We start from the raw sequence: 7,748 nt of genomic DNA, 5'->3' as shown, positions 1-7,748 counted from the left end.
TTCGGATTAGGTAAATTTCGAGGCCGAAATTTCCTTTAGGTGGGTAGAGTTGTAACACCCTAAATAATTTAATTTTGTTTATGTGTAACTTGTCACAAATGAGTATCGACTTCGGTTGTTAAGTATTTTGGGTGTGTATGAGGTCTTGCGTTCAAATCTCACATTTACAAATTCTGTTTTTTTTTTCATCAAAGCCTTATCCCTGTTCGGTGTGTTTATATAAAATTATCTATTAATCTATATCAGAATGAACTTGTTGGTTCAAGTGGTAAGGAGTTAGTGTGTTAGAGGTCTGGTATTCGAATCACTGCGAGAGCATAGGTGATAATTTTTGCTTCGGGTGTTTGACAGAGGTTTGGAGGATCCGAAATTTTGAGGTGGTTGAGAGTTAGTGGGATTTAGTGGATAGTGGGAGGTTAGGATAGATGTTATTTGTTTTTATTTTGTTTTATTTTTTAAAATTTATTCTCTCTCTCCTCCAAAAATCCACAACTCTGACGTTTCTCTTATTAATTGGCAAAATTCCCTTTTTCCTTGCCTTCTGAATTATGTCACAATCTTATCGTTCAATTTCGGTATTTCAGTTCTTCAGTGTTGTTGTGCGTCTTGGTAAGTTTAAGGGGTGAATTTTCGTGTAGGCTAGGGAATCATTTTTTTCTCTCTTTAACTGTTCTGAATCGATTTGATCCTTTTCTTTTTGGTAATATGGTTTTGGGCTGTTGGCAGTGAATTGTGAGGAACAAAATTCTCCTCTTGCAGAATCGCAGTCGGGTTTGTTCGAGAAGTTGGGTAAGTATCGAACGCTTGAATTTCTTCATGGTCAATTTCGTTGGTTTGGCTTAATTGGGGATTAATGTTGATTGTGGGGAGTTGTTATATCAATTTTAGGTTCTGGTGGTCTTTAGGGTATTTTCGCATCAAAACTGTATTAGGTGTATACTCCTAACACGAAAAACAGAGCTTCGACGAAAACCAAAATGGATTCTGTTGATGCCACACGGGAATGTGGCCAGCCGTGTGATTGGTCATGTGCGAGACACGGTCATGTGACTGACGAAGGTGTGGCCGTGCGCATGACACGACCGTGTGACAATGTGAGTGTAGCCGTGTGGGCCACACGGGCAAGGTCAGGTTGGGAGTGTAAGTTTTGGGCTAGGCTGTGTGGGCCACACGGACAAGGCCAATCTGGGCGTATGGGCCCACACGGGCAAGCTACACGGGCATATGGGCCAAGAATTCTGAAACTTTCCCTAGGGTTGTATGGGCCATTTCGGTCGACTGTGGGCCTACCGTAGGGTCAGTAAGGGCTAACCAAACCCTATTTCAGGTGATTTGATATTTTGATGGACTGATCTGAGTAGAATACTGATATGTGTGTCTGATTGTACTGTTTAAGTATGTATCTATCTTTATACGAGCATGTTAAGCATGTTTAATCTGATATTTCTGCATTTGTACTCTTTATCTGTGATTGTGTTGTATATGTGGAGGAAGTGATTTGTATGGCAACTCTTCGCCTATATTCTAGCAGCTTGAATGCATATTATCCGTTATGTGTCATATCGACACTATATGGTGTGTAGGGATGGGTGGGTGTTTTTAATCCCACATGGTGTGATGGGATGGTCGGAGACGGTGTGTAGAGGATGAGGGTAGGATTTTGATATCTGTATCTATTATAGATTTAGGTCCGAATCTGTATCTGACTATATATAAAACAGTGTGTATCTTGCATGGCTATTCCTAGTCTGTTTTGTTCAGGTAATCCACAAACTTAGGCGGGTCGGTGCGACGGAGGCTTAGCAGTGACCACTCAACCAATGTCTGTTTTTATTCAGTAATTAATGGTTTAATTTTAAAGTCTGGTTTTTCTTGAGAGTTTGTAATTTTTGGGACTCTCTGGACTGTTTGGTTTTAACTTTTGGATTTGGATTTTTTTTTATTTTTTCGCAACGTCAATAAAAACACTTTACACAACAAATGGGTTTTTGAAAACACAAACTTGGTTTTTGTTTTAAACAGTTTCCAAACTTTCGCTATGAAATAAACGATTAATTTTAAGGAACAACTTATAACGGTTTCAGTAAGGAATATGTTTGATAATACTTGGATGTTTTATCAAATAACTAAACATAGTTTATCGAAGAATCGTCGATTTCAAAACCCTTTTTCGTAACACTTCCGGATTCGGCCATAATGTTGAGGTCGTGTTTGGGGTGTTACATAGGGCTCTAGACGTTTGGAAAGAAACTTGGATTTTTTACGCAACCTGAAACGCAATCAAATCCAAGTTAGATAAAGTAATTAGAATAAATTACTAAGATAATTAAAATAGAATAATAAATCTACGATTAAAACAATAAGGAAGAAAATAAAGAAGGTAGATGGAAAGATAGAACGTAGCATGTAGAAGTCCAATAAGCTTTGGAAACACGAAGAATCCATAACCCCTTCAAGAGGCTCTAATTTGCACTCCAAGATAGAAACCTTGGCAAGAAATAGTTTGAAGATGATCCACACAATCTAAAAAGATTGTCAAAACTCTTTTAAAAGAAACTAAAGAGAAATTATTGAAAGAAAAACTCAAAGAGAATTTATTAACTCAAAAGTGAAATAAAATAATAATAAATTGTATGAATTGTGTACAATGCAAATGCCTATATATAAGCTAGCTAAATAAATCTAAATAAAACTCTTAAGTATACTAGAATTCTAATTTAATCTAAACAAGAAGTAGTTTTAAACTAAACTTTCTTGTTAACATCAAACTCCTAAATAACTTAAAATACTTAATAATTATAAAAAATTTGCAATAAAATAATAAAAGTTGATAAATACAATATTGGACTCATATATAATAAAAGTTAAGCCTAAAACTCGAACCCAATATGATTTAAACTCAAATTAAAAGCCTGAAATTTGTAATTCTCGTTATAATCTCGTTCAGAAATTCTGCTCGCACAGTCTTCACTAAAACGGTCATAACTTGAGCTCCCTAACTCAAAATCGAGTGATTTAAAATGTGTTTTGAAGCTAAGAGATAAGTCTTCAAATTCCATGAGATATCTCAACCCAGAAATGCCAGGATCCCATCCAAAAAGTCATTGCAAGTATGTTGATTTCCCAAGCTTGAAAATTGGCAGTTTTAGTGATTGGAATTTAATAATTTTCACCCCATTTGTGCATGTATCATTCTCCCTTTCCTTAAAAAGATTCTTCCTTGAATCTTGTCTTTGATCGAATCTTGATTTGATTTGCTTAGCCTTTGACACTGTTGTTAGGCCTTGAGGTAGTGTGAGTCCATCACATTCATGGGTCTGAAATTGTGCCTTGAAACTCGCATCATTTGTTGAGCATCTATCTAAATTCTTTGTTTTTAATCAAAAGCTATTTTTTCTTAGTTTGTGAGCAATATTGAGGGATTGCAAATGTCTTGTATGCAACTGACTTGCTGCCATACAACAAAAATAAAGATGTTGGTAATGCTTTATGTTAAAATTAATGTTGTACCATTTTTCTTCAAGCATTTATGGTGATCAACTATATCTAACACAACTCCAGACATGGTCCAAATGCATGAAATCTTTTTTTTGACACAATCGAGTCTAAGTTCCAAACCTACATGCCTCATAATTTGCCTTTCTAGGGGCTTTCCTAAAGTCAGATTATTGTTAATCATTCATTCATCTCCTTTCTATATTGATATTTATATTTTTTATAATTAAATTTAAATGTAATATTTTTATTAAATTAATAACAATTACTTCCAGTCTAAATTTATGCCTTGCCTTATTACTCGAAATGATCACACATATTCCTATTGATTTTATAAATTAAAGTAGAATAGTTTATACGTATATGGTGTTTAACATTTTTTCTATCATAATTTAAATGAAATGAGAATGTGAAATGTAACATTATAATGTTTGTTATATGTAATAAAGTATTGATTAAAATTATTACTTAACTCATAAATTAACACTTAAATTATATCATTATTTCTATTTCAGTGTCTAAAATTTTTTAATCACAAGTTGTATCTAAAATTTTCTTTTAAACAACTATAAATTTTTGTTCAAGACATTATTATTTGCCAAACAAAGAGTCGATTTTGCTGAATGAAATTTGATAAAGAAATGAATTTCAAGTTTTTTACTTGCAAAGATAGTTGTAATTTCTATTTTGTGCTTTGCAAAGATTCTTAATATGTATTGTTCATTTTTCTTTGACAGTGTGTTATTATTTCCTCTTCTTCTTTGGCTTGCTTGATAACTTCCTCCACCGACAGTTGAGATTCTCGTATTCACTGAATCGCTGTAAGTTCTTTGGTAATTAACTTCTTTGATTTTGTTTTACTGTTATTGAAATTAGTATTGAAGAAATGTGACCCTTTTACTATGATTTGAAGATATGTAACACTTTAATATCTTGTAGTAATGACTCATTGCCTTTAATAGTATAAAGTTAGAGGCATAAAAGAATTGGTCTTGCATTGACAGTATGGTTGCAAATGTGTACAATTGCGAGTTGGTTCTTAGTTTCATTGGGTGTCATCCATAGCCTACATACTTATAGACCAAAGATTAGATCATATATTTTAGATTTTTATGCAAAACGAGATTATGTGCAAAGGCTTGTATATGCTAATGATGAAACCTGTATTGAACAAATTAGGATGAATAAAATTACTTTTTTTTAACTATATGAGATGTTCAAAACTTTAAGGGGATTGAAGTCATCAAGGAATATGCTTATTGATGAGCAAGTGGCAATGTTTTTACATATTATTTCTCATCACCTTAAAAATTGAGTTATCAAGCATCACTTTAATAGGTTCGGGAAACCGTCAGCAGATCATTTCACAATGTTTTAAATACTGTGATACGCTTACAAGATGTGTTATTTAAAAAGGCAGAGCCAATTACAACTAATTCTATAGACCCAAGGTGGAAATGGTTCAAGGTATTGGAGTGAGTTCCATATATAGCTCGTACATAATTTAGTTGATTTAGATTTAAATATAGTATCCTAACCCGAGGTTTTATACATGTGATATAGAATTTTTTAGGTGCTTTAGATGGAACCCACATCAAGATTAGGGTTCCAATAATTGATAAACCTAGATATCGAATGCAAAAAGGTGATATAGCAACAAATATGCTAGGTGTTTGTACACTAGGTATGCATTTTGTTTATGTTCTTCCTGGTTAGGAATGTTCTGTTGCTGATGTATGGGTTCTTCGAGATGCAATTAGTAGGAGACATGGACTAAAAATTCATCATGGTAAAGTGTAAAATTAGATGAATTTGAATTAATTTTTAAGATAATATTTTTTTGTGAAATTAACCATGAGAAATAGTTTTTTTATAAGTTGTTATTATCTAGTTTATGTTGGATACACAAACTGTGAGAGATTTCTTGTATCATTTGAATGAGTGGCGTTAGGGTTACCAGCCAAGTACTCCGAAAGAATTTTTCAATATGAAATATGTTTCAACGCGTAATGTTATTGAAAGATGCTTTGGGTTATTAAAACTTAGATGGGGAATACTTAGGAGTCCATCATTCTATCCTGTGAGGGTGCACATTAGAATCATTATTGCATGTTGTTTGCTCCATAATTTTATTCGAACCTATATGAGTATTTATCCTATTGAAGCAGAGTTGGGAGAAAGATTACCTAGTAATGTAATAGATGACGATGAACCGAATATCATAAATATTCATCCATCGGATGCATGGGCTACTTGGAGGATGGAACTAGCCAATCAAATGTTCGATGAATGGCAAGCATCTAGAAATTAGTTAGGTTTAGGGTAAAAATAGTAAATGTTAATTTGTTTATGTTATTTCATGTATCTAGTTTATGAAACTTTGGTAGTTTTTGAATTGTTTTTTGTACTGTACTAGGACTTGTTGAATTATAATTTATCTTCTTTTGATTCATCATGTGTTATAATTTTATAAAGTGTCAACCTTTTGATTCATAATATTGAACTTAATTTTAATTTGGATTTTTTCTTAAAATAGTTATGTTAGGTTTTTCACAATCAAGTGTTTCTTCCCAAAATTCTCGAGGAACCAAAAGGAAATGGATTCCAAAAGAAGATGTTGCGTTGGGTGCTTGTATGGTCGACTTGCACAATGTTAGAACCTTTAGTGTAGATACGGGATTCAAAGCCGATTATTTAAATGAGCTGGAAAAAATGTTAGAAAAAGTTTTACCCCATGCTATGTTGAAGGCTAAACCTAATCTTGAATCGAGGATTAAGACATTGAAAAGGGATTGGACAATCGTTTATGACATGTTTAGTGGAAAAAACAATAGCGGCTTTGGTTGGGACGAGCATAGGCAACTTGTTGTTACTGAAGATGCTGTGTGGAACTCATATATAAATGTAAGAATTATTTCAAGTATTTATTATCTTGTTTTGACCAAACCTATATCTAATATGGATTCCTCATTTTTTATAGAGTTATAAAGAAGCCGGTCAATTCAAACATCGTAATTTCCCTTATTATGACCAACTTACTACCATCTACGTAAAAGATCGAGCCACTGGGAAAGATGCTCAAATAGCCACTGATATTATTGAAGAAATAGATATTGATGATGTAGCTACTACAAATACTCATGAAAAAAGAAACAATTTCCATGGATGCGAAGTTGATGTTTCTTTGGATGACATGGATCTTTCAGCTACACAACTGCAACCACCTAGAAACCAAGGTGATTCCACATTTTTCAAAGAAGAAAAAAAAATTCTGATGCAAGTGATCATATTTCTTCTACTTCATTTACTAATACTGCAACTTTATTGGCGGAAAACATACGGACCGTTGGCCTTGAAATAAGTGGGAGTATTGCCTCCGAAGTTCTAATTCAGCAAAAGTCAGAAATGACCATTCAAGAAAGTGCTCTAAAATTATATCCAACCTCATGTGAAGTAGAAGGTTTAACTGAGGATGAGTGCTATCGTGCGTTGAGCAAAATTCTAGACCATCCAATGTAAATGCTCATTTTTTTTAGTTTACCTTCTTCGGTGCGATTGGAATGGATCAGAAGATTTCTTGCTGACCATTAAAAATCATGGTTGTGTTGATGATATTTTGGTAACTTTTTGTGTTTGTAATATTTGGGTGGTATAATAACATGATAGAGTGTCATTACGATGTTGTAACTTTTTTATGTTGTAAAATTTAGCATATGGATTATGACATATAAGCTAATGAAATCATGTAACTTTTTGTTAATATATGAATATTATGTTTGGATGTGAAATATAATTCTCAAGCTATTTATTACTTCTAATATTTTATTTTTTTATTGTAGAATAATTAAATTATTTGTTTCACTGATAATATTTTAGCACATTAAATATGTATTGTAGTTTAAAAATAATAAAGTAGGTTATATATTATTTTTATAATATTATATATTATGATTTTTTAATTCATATAATGATTATATTAAGAATGTTATTAAATTGTATTTAATAATAATTTTATTAAAATTTAATAACAATAATCATCTAACTAAAAAATTTTGTTAAGGGTACTTTGGTTATTTAAGTCTTTTTTCTAATATATTACAACATCTATTCTATTCAACCAAACACAAGAATACTATTAAAACTCTATTTCATTCCATTCAACTAAACAATAAAATTACTGATTATAGCTCTATTCTATTATAACTTTATTCTATTATAACTCTATCTAATTACAAGACTATTCTATTATGGTA

The sequence above is a fragment of the Gossypium hirsutum genome, chromosome D11 (genome assembly GCF_007990345.1).
Source record: "Gossypium hirsutum isolate 1008001.06 chromosome D11, Gossypium_hirsutum_v2.1, whole genome shotgun sequence".
Taxonomy (NCBI): domain Eukaryota; kingdom Viridiplantae; phylum Streptophyta; class Magnoliopsida; order Malvales; family Malvaceae; genus Gossypium; species Gossypium hirsutum.
Note: the sequence above shows the minus strand (reverse complement) of the source record.